Source organism: Symphalangus syndactylus, chromosome 3 (assembly GCF_028878055.3).
Source record: "Symphalangus syndactylus isolate Jambi chromosome 3, NHGRI_mSymSyn1-v2.1_pri, whole genome shotgun sequence".
Classification (NCBI taxonomy): domain Eukaryota; kingdom Metazoa; phylum Chordata; class Mammalia; order Primates; family Hylobatidae; genus Symphalangus; species Symphalangus syndactylus.
In genome coordinates, this window is record NC_072425.2 from 152,489,294 (window position 1) to 152,501,404 (window position 12,111).

Here is a 12,111-nt window from a genome sequence, read left to right on the forward strand (position 1 = left end):
TTGAAGATACTCCTTTTTGGACTATTACCCACTTAGCGCTCCGAATATCCACTGGCAGTTTCTACACAAAGAGTGTTTCAGAACTGCTCCTTCAAAAGTAAGTCTCAACTCTGTTAGTTGAATGCGGAGGACAGAAAGGGGTTTCAGAGAATGCTTCTGTGTAGTTTTTAATTGGAGATATTCCTTTTTCCTCTATTACAATCTTAGCGCTCCGAATGTCCACTTGCATATTCTACAAAAAGAGTGTTTCATAACTGCTCAATCAAAAATATGGTTTAGCTCTGTTAACTGAATTTACACATCAGAAATAAGTTTCACAGAATGCATCTGTGTAATTTTTATTTGAAGATATTATTTTTCCCAATGTAGGCCTCTTAGAGCTTAGAATGTCCAATTGCAGTTTCTACTGAAAGAGTGTTTCAGAACGGCTCAATCAAAAGTAAGGTTCAACTCTGTTAGTTGAATGCACAGAACAGAAAGAAGTTTCAGAGAATGCTACTGTGTAGTTTATATTTGAATATATTCCTTTTTCCACTATTACCCTCTTAGCGCTCCGAATGTCCACTTGCATTTTATACAGAAAGAGTGTTCGGAACTGCGCAATCAAAAGTATGGTTTAACTCTGTTAGCTGAATGCACATATCAGAAATAAGTTTCACACAATGCTTCTGTGTAGTTTTTATTTGAAGATATTATTTTTCTCCATGTAGGCCTCTTAGCGCTCAGAATGTCCAATTGCAGTTTCTACAGAAAGAGTGTTTCAGAACGGCTCAATCAAAAGTAAGGTTCAACTCTGTTAGTTGAATGCACAGAACAGAAAAAAGTTTCATACAATGCTTCTGTGTAGTTTATATTTGAACATATTCTTTTTTCCACTATTACCCACTTAGCGCTACGAATGTCCAGTTGCATTTTCTACAGACAGAGTGTTTCAAAACTGCTCAATCAAAAGTATGGTTTAACTCTGTTAGCTGAATGCTCAGATCAGAAAGAAGTTTCACAGAATGCTTCTGTGTAGTTTATATTTATATATATTCCTTTTTCCACGACTACCCTCTAAGCGCTCCAAATGTCCAGTTGCATTTTCTACAGAAAGAGTGTTCAGATCTGCTCAATCAAAAGTATGGTTTAACTCTGTTAGCTGAATGCACAGATAAGAAAGAAGTCTCACAGAATGATTCTGTGTAGTTTATATTTGAAGACATTCCTTTTTCCACTATCACCCTCTTAGCGCTCCGAATCTCCACTTGCATTTTCTACAGCAACAGTGTTTCAGAACGGCTCAATCAAAACTAAGGTTCAACTCTTTTAGTTGAATGAACAGAACAGAAAGAAGTTTCACAGAATGCCTCTGTGTAGTTTTAATTTGTAGATATTCTTTTTCCCAATATAGGCCTCTTAGCGCTCAAAATGTCCAATTGCCCTTTCTACAGAAAGAGTGTTTCAGAACGGCTCAATCAAAAGTAAGGTTCAACCCTGGTAGTTGAATGCACAGAACAGAAAGAAGTTTCACAGAATGATTCTGTGTAGTTTATATTTGAATATATTCCTTTTTCCACTATTACCCTCTTAGCGCTCCGAATGTCCACTTGCATTTTCTACAGAAAGAGTGTTCTGAACTGCACAATCAAAAGTATGGTTTAACTCTGTTAGCTGAATGCACATATCAGAAATAAGTTTCAAACAATGCTTCTGTGTAGTTTTTATTTGAAGATATTATTTTTCCCAATATAGACCTCTTAGCACTCAGAATGTCCAATTGCAGTTTCTACAGAAAGAATGTTTCAGAACGGCTCAATCAAATGTAAGGTTCAACTCTCTTAGTTGAATGCACAGAACAGAAAGAAGTTTCACAGAATGCTTCTGTGTAGTATTTAGTTGAAGATACTCCTTTTTGGACTATTACCCACTTAGCGCTCCGAATATCCACTGGCAGTTTCTACACAAAGAGTGTTTCAGAACTGCTCCTTCAAAAGTAAGTCTCAACTCTGTTAGTTGAATGCGGAGGACAGAAAGGGGTTTCAGAGAATGCTTCTGTGTAGTTTTTAATTGGAGATATTCCTTTTTCCTCTATTACAATCTTAGCGCTCCGAATGTCCACTTGCATATTCTACAAAAAGAGTGTTTCATAACTGCTCAATCAAAACTATGGTTTAGCTCTGTTAACTGAATTTACACATCAGAAATAAGTTTCACAGAATGCATCTGTGTAATTTTTATTTGAAGATATTATTTTTCCCAATGTAGGCCTCTTAGAGCTTAGAATGTCCAATTGCAGTTTCTACTGAAAGAGTGTTTCAGAACGGCTCAATCAAAAGTAAGGTTCAACTCTGTTAGTTGAATGCACAGAACAGAAAGAAGTTTCAGAGAATGCTACTGTGTAGTTTATATTTGAATATATTCCTTTTTCCACTATTACCCTCTTAGCGCTCCGAATGTCCACTTGCATTTTCTACAGAAAGAGTGTTCGGAACTGCGCAATCAAAAGTATGGTTTAACTCTGTTAGCTGAATGCACATATCAGAAATAAGTTTCACACAATGCTTCTGTGTAGTTTTTATTTGAAGATATTATTTTTCTCCATGTAGGCCTCTTAGCGCTCAGAATGTCCAATTGCAGTTTCTACAGAAAGAGTGTTTCAGAACGGCTCAATCAAAAGTAAGGTTCAACTCTGTTAGTTGAATGCACAGAACAGAAAAAAGTTTCATACAATGCTTCTGTGTAGTTTATATTTGAACATATTCTTTTTTCCACTATTACCCACTTAGCGCTACGAATGTCCAGTTGCATTTTCTACAGACAGAGTGTTTCAAAACTGCTCAATCAAAAGTATGGTTTAACTCTGTTAGCTGAATGCTCAGATCAGAAAGAAGTTTCACAGAATGCTTCTGTGTAGTTTATATTTGAATATATTCCTTTTTCCACGACTACCCTCTAAGCGCTCCAAATGTCCAGTTGCATTTTCTACAGAAAGAGTGTTCAGATCTGCTCAATCAAAAGTATGGTTTAACTCTGTTAGCTGAATGCGCAGATAAGAAAGAAGTCTCACAGAATGATTCTGTGTAGTTTATATTTGAAGACATTCCTTTTTCCACTATCACCCTCTTAGCGCTCCGAATCTCCACTTGCATTTTCTACAGCAAGAGTGTTTCAGAACGGCTCAATCAAAACTAAGGTTCAACTCTTTTAGTTGAATGAACAGAACAGAAAGAAGTTTCACAGAATGCCTCTGTGTAGTTTTAATTTGTAGATATTCTTTTTCCCAATATAGGCCTCTTAGCGCTCAAAATGTCCAATTGCCCTTTCTACAGAAAGAGTGTTTCAGAACGGCTCAATCAAAAGTAAGGTTCAACCCTGGTAGTTGAATGCACAGAACAGAAAGAAGTTTCACAGAATGATTCTGTGTAGTTTATATTTGAATATATTCCTTTTTCCACTATTACCCTCTTAGCGCTCCGAATGTCCACTTGCATTTTCTACAGAAAGAGTGTTCTGAACTGCGCAATCAAAAGTATGGTTTAACTCTGTTAGCTGAATGCACATATCAGAAATAAGTTTCAAACAATGCTTCTGTGTAGTTTTTATTTGAAGATATTATTTTTCCCAATATAGACCTCTTAGCGCTCAGAATGTCCAATTGCAGTTTCTACAGAAAGAGTGTTTCAGAACGGCTCAATCAAATGTAAGGTTCAACTCTCTTAGTTGAATGCACAGAACAGAAAGAAGTTTCACAGAATGCTTCTGTGTAGTATTTAGTTGAAGATACTCCTTTTTGGACTATTACCCACTTAGCGCTCCGAATATCCACTGGCAGTTTCTACACAAAGAGTGTTTCAGAACTGCTCCTTCAAAAGTAAGTCTCAACTCTGTTAGTTGAATGCGGAGGACAGAAAGGGGTTTCAGAGAATGCTTCTGTGTAGTTTTTAATTGGAGATATTCCTTTTTCCTCTATTACAATCTTAGCGCTCCGAATGTCCACTTGCATATTCTACAAAAAGAGTGTTTCATAACTGCTCAATCAAAAATATGGTTTAGCTCTGTTAACTGAATTTACACATCAGAAATAAGTTTCACAGAATGCATCTGTGTAATTTTTATTTGAAGATATTATTTTTCCCAATGTAGGCCTCTTAGAGCTTAGAATGTCCAATTGCAGTTTCTACTGAAAGAGTGTTTCAGAACGGCTCAATCAAAAGTAAGGTTCAACTCTGTTAGTTGAATGCACAGAACAGAAAGAAGTTTCAGAGAATGCTACTGTGTAGTTTATATTTGAATATATTCCTTTTTCCACTATTACCCTCTTAGCGCTCCGAATGTCCACTTGCATTTTCTACAGAAAGAGTGTTCGGAACTGCGCAATCAAAAGTATGGTTTAACTCTGTTAGCTGAATGCACATATCAGAAATAAGTTTCACACAATGCTTCTGTGTAGTTTTTATTTGAAGATATTATTTTTCTCCATGTAGGCCTCTTAGCGCTCAGAATGTCCAATTGCAGTTTCTACAGAAAGAGTGTTTCAGAACGGCTCAATCAAAAGTAAGGTTCAACTCTGTTAGTTGAATGCACAGAACAGAAAAAAGTTTCATACAATGCTTCTGTGTAGTTTATATTTGAACATATTCTTTTTTCCACTATTACCCACTTAGCGCTACGAATGTCCAGTTGCATTTTCTACAGACAGAGTGTTTCAAAACTGCTCAATCAAAAGTATGGTTTAACTCTGTTAGCTGAATGCTCAGATCAGAAAGAAGTTTCACAGAATGCTTCTGTGTAGTTTATATTTGAATATATTCCTTTTTCCACGACTACCCCCTAAGCGCTCCAAATGTCCAGTTGCATTTTCTACAGAAAGAGTGTTCAGATCTGCTCAATCAAAAGTATGGTTTAACTCTGTTAGCTGAATGCACAGATAAGAAAGAAGTCTCACAGAATGATTCTGTGTAGTTTATATTTGAAGACATTGCTTTTTCCACTATCACCCTCTTAGCGCTCCGAATCTCCACTTGCATTTTCTTCAGCAAGAGTGTTTCAGAACGGCTCAATCAAAACTAAGGTTCAACTCTTTTAGTTGAATGAACAGAACAGAAAGAAGTTTCACAGAATGCCTCTGTGTAGTTTTAATTTGTAGATATTCTTTTTCCCAATATAGGCCTCTTAGCGCTCAAAATGTCCAATTGCCCTTTCTACAGAAAGAGTGTTTCAGAACGGCTCAATCAAAAGTAAGGTTCAACCCTGGTAGTTGAATGCACAGAACAGAAAGAAGTTTCACAGAATGATTCTGTGTAGTTTATATTTGAATATATTCCTTTTTCCACTATTACCCTCTTAGCGCTCCGAATGTCCACTTGCATTTTCTACAGAAAGAGTGTTCTGAACTGCGCAATCAAAAGTATGGTTTAACTCTGTTAGCTGAATGCACATATCAGAAATAAGTTTCAAACAATGCTTCTGTGTAGTTTTTATTTGAAGATGTTATTTTTCCCAATATAGACCTCTTAGCGCTCAGAATGTCCAATTGCAGTTTCTACAGAAAGAGTGTTTCAGAACGGCTCAATCAAATGTAAGGTTCAACTCTCTTAGTTGAATGCACAGAACAGAAAGAAGTTTCACAGAATGCTTCTGTGTAGTATTTAGTTGAAGATACTCCTTTTTGGACTATTACCCACTTAGCGCTCCGAATATCCACTGGCAGTTTCTACACAAAGAGTGTTTCAGAACTGCTCCTTCAAAAGTAAGTCTCAACTCTGTTAGTTGAATGCGGAGGACAGAAAGGGGTTTCAGAGAATGCTTCTGTGTAGTTTTTAATTGGAGATATTCCTTTTTCCTCTATTACAATCTTAGCGCTCCGAATGTCCACTTGCATATTCTACAAAAAGAGTGTTTCATAACTGCTCAATCAAAAATATGGTTTAGCTCTGTTAACTGAATTTACACATCAGAAATAAGTTTCACAGAATGCATCTGTGTAATTTTTATTTGAAGATATTATTTTTCCCAATGTAGGCCTCTTAGAGCTTAGAATGTCCAATTGCAGCTTCTACTGAAAGAGTGTTTCAGAACGGCTCAATCAAAAGTAAGGTTCAACTCTGTTAGTTGAATGCACAGAACAGAAAGAAGTTTCAGAGAATGCTACTGTGTAGTTTATATTTGAATATATTCCTTTTTCCACTATTACCCTCTTAGCGCTCCGAATGTCCACTTGCATTTTCTACAGAAAGAGTGTTCGGAACTGCGCAATCAAAAGTATGGTTTAACTCTGTTAGCTGAATGCACATATCAGAAATAAGTTTCACACAATGCTTCTGTGTAGTTTTTATTTGAAGATATTATTTTTCTCCATGTAGGCCTCTTAGCGCTCAGAATGTCCAATTGCAGTTTCTACAGAAAGAGTGTTTCAGAACGGCTCAATCAAAAGTAAGGTTCAACTCTGTTAGTTGAATGCACAGAACAGAAAAAAGTTTCATACAATGCTTCTGTGTAGTTTATATTTGAACATATTCTTTTTTCCACTATTACCCACTTAGCGCTACGAATGTCCAGTTGCATTTTCTACAGACAGAGTGTTTCAAAACTGCTCAATCAAAAGTATGGTTTAACTCTGTTAGCTGAATGCTCAGATCAGAAAGAAGTTTCACAGAATGCTTCTGTGTAGTTTATATTTGAATATATTCCTTTTTCCACGACTACCCTCTAAGCGCTCCAAATGTCCAGTTGCATTTTCTACAGAAAGAGTGTTCAGATCTGCTCAATCAAAAGTATGGTTTAACTCTGTTAGCTGAATGCACAGATAAGAAAGAAGTCTCACAGAATGATTCTGTGTAGTTTATATTTGAAGACATTGCTTTTTCCACTATCACCCTCTTAGCGCTCCGAATCTCCACTTGCATTTTCTTCAGCAAGAGTGTTTCAGAACGGCTCAATCAAAACTAAGGTTCAACTCTTTTAGTTGAATGAACAGAACAGAAAGAAGTTTCACAGAATGCCTCTGTGTAGTTTTAATTTGTAGATATTCTTTTTCCCAATATAGGCCTCTTAGCGCTCAAAATGTCCAATTGCCCTTTCTACAGAAAGAGTGTTTCAGAACGGCTCAATCAAAAGTAAGGTTCAACCCTGGTAGTTGAATGCACAGAACAGAAAGAAGTTTCACAGAATGATTCTGTGTAGTTTATATTTGAATATATTCCTTTTTCCACTATTACCCTCTTAGCGCTCCGAATGTCCACTTGCATTTTCTACAGAAAGAGTGTTCTGAACTGCACAATCAAAAGTATGGTTTAACTCTGTTAGCTGAATGCACATATCAGAAAAAAGTTTCAAACAATGCTTCTGTGTAGTTTTTATTTGAAGATATTATTTTTCCCAATATAGACCTCTTAGCGCTCAGAATGTCCAATTGCAGTTTCTACAGAAAGAGTGTTTCAGAACGGCTCAATCAAATGTAAGGTTCAACTCTCTTAGTTGAATGCACAGAACAGAAAGAAGTTTCACAGAATGCTTCTGTGTAGTATTTAGTTGAAGATACTCCTTTTTGGACTATTACCCACTTAGCGCTCCGAATATCCACTGGCAGTTTCTACACAAAGAGTGTTTCAGAACTGCTCCTGCAAAAGTAAGTCTCAACTCTGTTAGTTGAATGCGGAGGACAGAAAGGGGTTTCAGAGAATGCTTCTGTGTAGTTTTTAATTGGAGATATTCCTTTTTCCTCTATTACAATCTTAGCGCTCCGAATGTCCACTTGCATATTCTACAAAAAGAGTGTTTCATAACTGCTCAATCAAAAATATGGTTTAGCTCTGTTAACTGAATTTACACATCAGAAATAAGTTTCACAGAATGCATCTGTGTAATTTTTATTTGAAGATATTATTTTTCCCAATGTAGGCCTCTTAGAGCTTAGAATGTCCAATTGCAGTTTCTACTGAAAGAGTGTTTCAGAACGGCTCAATCAAAAGTAAGGTTCAACTCTGTTAGTTGAATGCACAGAACAGAAAGAAGTTTCAGAGAATGCTACTGTGTAGTTTATATTTGAATATATTCCTTTTTCCACTATTACCCTCTTAGCGCTCCGAATGTCCACTTGCATTTTCTACAGAAAGAGTGTTCGGAACTGCGCAATCAAAAGTATGGTTTAACTCTGTTAGCTGAATGCACATATCAGAAATAAGTTTCACACAATGCTTCTGTGTAGTTTTTATTTGAAGATATTATTTTTCTCCATGTAGGCCTCTTAGCGCTCAGAATGTCCAATTGCAGTTTCTACAGAAAGAGTGTTTCAGAACGGCTCAATCAAAAGTAAGGTTCAACTCTGTTAGTTGAATGCACAGAACAGAAAAAAGTTTCATACAATGCTTCTGTGTAGTTTATATTTGAACATATTCTTTTTTCCACTATTACCCACTTAGCGCTACGAATGTCCAGTTGCATTTTCTACAGACAGAGTGTTTCAAAACTGCTCAATCAAAAGTATGGTTTAACTCTGTTAGCTGAATGCTCAGATCGGAAAGAAGTTTCACAGAATGCTTCTGTGTAGTTTATATTTGAATATATTCCTTTTTCCACGACTACCCTCTAAGCGCTCCAAATGTCCAGTTGCATTTTCTACAGAAAGAGTGTTCAGATCTGCTCAATCAAAAGTATGGTTTAACTCTGTTAGCTGAATGCACAGATAAGAAAGAAGTCTCACAGAATGATTCTGTGTAGTTTATATTTGAAGACATTCCTTTTTCCACTATCACCCTCTTAGCGCTCCGAATCTCCACTTGCATTTTCTACAGAAAGAGTGTTTCAGAACGGCTCAATCAAAACTAAGGTTCAACTCTTTTAGTTGAATGAACAGAACAGAAAGAAGTTTCACAGAATGCCTCTGTGTAGTTTTAATTTGTAGATATTCTTTTTCCCAATATAGGCCTCTTAGCGCTCAGAATGTCCAATTGCCCTTTCTACAGAAAGAGTGTTTCAGAACGGCTCAATCAAAAGTAAGGTTCAACCCTGGTAGTTGAATGCACAGAACAGAAAGAAGTTTCACAGAATGATTCTGTGTAGTTTATATTTGAATATATTCCTTTTTCCACTATTACCCTCTTAGCGCTCCGAATGTCCACTTGCATTTTCTACAGAAAGAGTGTTCTGAACTGCGCAATCAAAAGTATGGTTTAACTCTGTTAGCTGAATGCACATATCAGAAATAAGTTTCAAACAATGCTTCTGTGTAGTTTTTATTTGAAGATATTATTTTTCCCAATATAGACCTCTTAGCGCTCAGAATGTCCAATTGCAGTTTCTACAGAAAGAGTGTTTCAGAACGGCTCAATCAAATGTAAGGTTCAACTCTCTTAGTTGAATGCACAGAACAGAAAGAAGTTTCACAGAATGCTTCTGTGTAGTATTTAGTTGAAGATACTCCTTTTTGGACTATTACCCACTTAGCGCTCCGAATATCCACTGGCAGTTTCTACACAAAGAGTGTTTCAGAACTGCTCCTTCAAAAGTAAGTCTCAACTCTGTTAGTTGAATGCGGAGGACAGAAAGGGGTTTCAGAGAATGCTTCTGTGTAGTTTTTAATTGGAGATATTCCTTTTTCCTCTATTACAATCTTAGCGCTCCGAATGTCCACTTGCATATTCTACAAAAAGAGTGTTTCATAACTGCTCAATCAAAAATATGGTTTAGCTCTGTTAACTGAATTTACACATCAGAAATAAGTTTCACAGAATGCATCTGTGTAATTTTTATTTGAAGATATTATTTTTCCCAATGTAGGCCTCTTAGAGCTTAGAATGTCCAATTGCAGTTTCTACTGAAAGAGTGTTTCAGAACGGCTCAATCAAAAGTAAGGTTCAACTCTGTTAGTTGAATGCACAGAACAGAAAGAAGTTTCAGAGAATGCTACTGTGTAGTTTATATTTGAATATATTCCTTTTTCCACTATTACCCTCTTAGCGCTCCGAATGTCCACTTGCATTTTCTACAGAAAGAGTGTTCGGAACTGCGCAATCAAAAGTATGGTTTAACTCTGTTAGCTGAATGCACATATCAGAAATAAGTTTCACACAATGCTTCTGTGTAGTTTTTATTTGAAGATATTATTTTTCTCCATGTAGGCCTCTTAGCGCTCAGAATGTCCAATTGCAGTTTCTACAGAAAGAGTGTTTCAGAACGGCTCAATCAAAAGTAAGGTTCAACTCTGTTAGTTGAATGCACAGAACAGAAAAAAGTTTCATACAATGCTTCTGTGTAGTTTATATTTGAACATATTCTTTTTTCCACTATTACCCACTTAGCGCTACGAATGTCCAGTTGCATTTTCTACAGACAGAGTGTTTCAAAACTGCTCAATCAAAAGTATGGTTTAACTCTGTTAGCTGAATGCTCAGATCAGAAAGAAGTTTCACAGAATGCTTCTGTGTAGTTTATATTTATATATATTCCTTTTTCCACGACTACCCTCTAAGCGCTCCAAATGTCCAGTTGCATTTTCTACAGAAAGAGTGTTCAGATCTGCTCAATCAAAAGTATGGTTTAACTCTGTTAGCTGAATGCACAGATAAGAAAGAAGTCTCACAGAATGATTCTGTGTAGTTTATATTTGAAGACATTCCTTTTTCCACTATCACCCTCTTAGCGCTCCGAATCTCCACTTGCATTTTCTACAGCAAGAGTGTTTCAGAACGGCTCAATCAAAACTAAGGTTCAACTCTTTTAGTTGAATGAACAGAACAGAAAGAAGTTTCACAGAATGCCTCTGTGTAGTTTTAATTTGTAGATATTCTTTTTCCCAATATAGGCCTCTTAGCGCTCAAAATGTCCAATTGCCCTTTCTACAGAAAGAGTGTTTCAGAACGGCTCAATCAAAAGTAAGGTTCAACCCTGGTAGTTGAATGCACAGAACAGAAAGAAGTTTCACAGAATGATTCTGTGTAGTTTATATTTGAATATATTCCTTTTTCCACTATTACCCTCTTAGCGCTCCGAATGTCCACTTGCATTTTCTACAGAAAGAGTGTTCTGAACTGCACAATCAAAAGTATGGTTTAACTCTGTTAGCTGAATGCACATATCAGAAATAAGTTTCAAACAATGCTTCTGTGTAGTTTTTATTTGAAGATATTATTTTTCCCAATATAGACCTCTTAGCACTCAGAATGTCCAATTGCAGTTTCTACAGAAAGAATGTTTCAGAACGGCTCAATCAAATGTAAGGTTCAACTCTCTTAGTTGAATGCACAGAACAGAAAGAAGTTTCACAGAATGCTTCTGTGTAGTATTTAGTTGAAGATACTCCTTTTTGGACTATTACCCACTTAGCGCTCCGAATATCCACTGGCAGTTTCTACACAAAGAGTGTTTCAGAACTGCTCCTTCAAAAGTAAGTCTCAACTCTGTTAGTTGAATGCGGAGGACAGAAAGGGGTTTCAGAGAATGCTTCTGTGTAGTTTTTAATTGGAGATATTCCTTTTTCCTCTATTACAATCTTAGCGCTCCGAATGTCCACTTGCATATTCTACAAAAAGAGTGTTTCATAACTGCTCAATCAAAACTATGGTTTAGCTCTGTTAACTGAATTTACACATCAGAAATAAGTTTCACAGAATGCATCTGTGTAATTTTTATTTGAAGATATTATTTTTCCCAATGTAGGCCTCTTAGAGCTTAGAATGTCCAATTGCAGTTTCTACTGAAAGAGTGTTTCAGAACGGCTCAATCAAAAGTAAGGTTCAACTCTGTTAGTTGAATGCACAGAACAGAAAGAAGTTTCAGAGAATGCTACTGTGTAGTTTATATTTGAATATATTCCTTTTTCCACTATTACCCTCTTAGCGCTCCGAATGTCCACTTGCATTTTCTACAGAAAGAGTGTTCGGAACTGCGCAATCAAAAGTATGGTTTAACTCTGTTAGCTGAATGCACATATCAGAAATAAGTTTCACACAATGCTTCTGTGTAGTTTTTATTTGAAGATATTATTTTTCTCCATGTAGGCCTCTTAGCGCTCAGAATGTCCAATTGCAGTTTCTACAGAAAGAGTGTTTCAGAACGGCTCAATCAAAAGTAAGGTTCAACTCTGTTAGTTGAATGCACAGAACAGAAAAAAGTTTCATACAATGCTTCTGT